The 536-nt window shown below is 40.9% G+C and overlaps 1 protein-coding gene across 1 annotated transcript in view; it reads left to right on the top strand.

The window, feature by feature from the left end:
• NDST4 (N-deacetylase/N-sulfotransferase (heparan glucosaminyl) 4) overlaps positions 1-536 on the top strand; it is an 81,186-nt gene that overhangs the window by 42,094 nt on the left and 38,556 nt on the right. The gene's annotated exons all lie outside the window — the stretch shown is intronic.

Below are 536 nucleotides of genomic sequence, written 5' to 3'. Positions count from 1 at the left end.
AGCAGCCTTTCCTCCTGCCTGTAGCTGATGAAAAATGCTGGATGCGTTTCTGAGCAGTCATTCAGATCAATGAAGTGAATCACCTCATTTTGACATGGATAGCTTACACTTCACATCATTTGCTCTCTTTTAAATATATCCCAGCCTATTGAGGTGGTTATCAGGCCTCGTCATCAGCTGGGGTTTTCGGGCAGCCCACACTAAGCCAGGAGCGGGAGGGATGAGGAGCAGAACAAAAGCAGGAGGGCATCAGGAGTGAAGGGAACATGCCCAGCATGCTCACAGTTAAGCTTCTCCCTTAATTCCCTCTGCCTGCACATTAACTACCTCATTGTGCCATCGGAAAGTATTTTCAAGACAACCTATGGATATGAAAATGCACATATTTCCTCATAAAAATGGAGCTAAAGAAGCATTTATTAAATTAAAAAGATCTCTGCCAAAGCCCAGCTGTTTTTTTGATGCTACCTTAATGCCACAAAAAAAAAAAAAGCAAAAAAAAAAAAAAAAAAAATTTAGGAGCTAAGAAGTATTTA

Source organism: Chaetura pelagica, unplaced genomic scaffold, assembly GCF_000747805.2.
Source record: "Chaetura pelagica isolate M959 unplaced genomic scaffold, ChaPel_1.0 scaffold1098, whole genome shotgun sequence".
Classification (NCBI taxonomy): domain Eukaryota; kingdom Metazoa; phylum Chordata; class Aves; order Apodiformes; family Apodidae; genus Chaetura; species Chaetura pelagica.
Note: the sequence above shows the minus strand (reverse complement) of the source record. Positions and strands in the feature narration are given on the sequence as shown.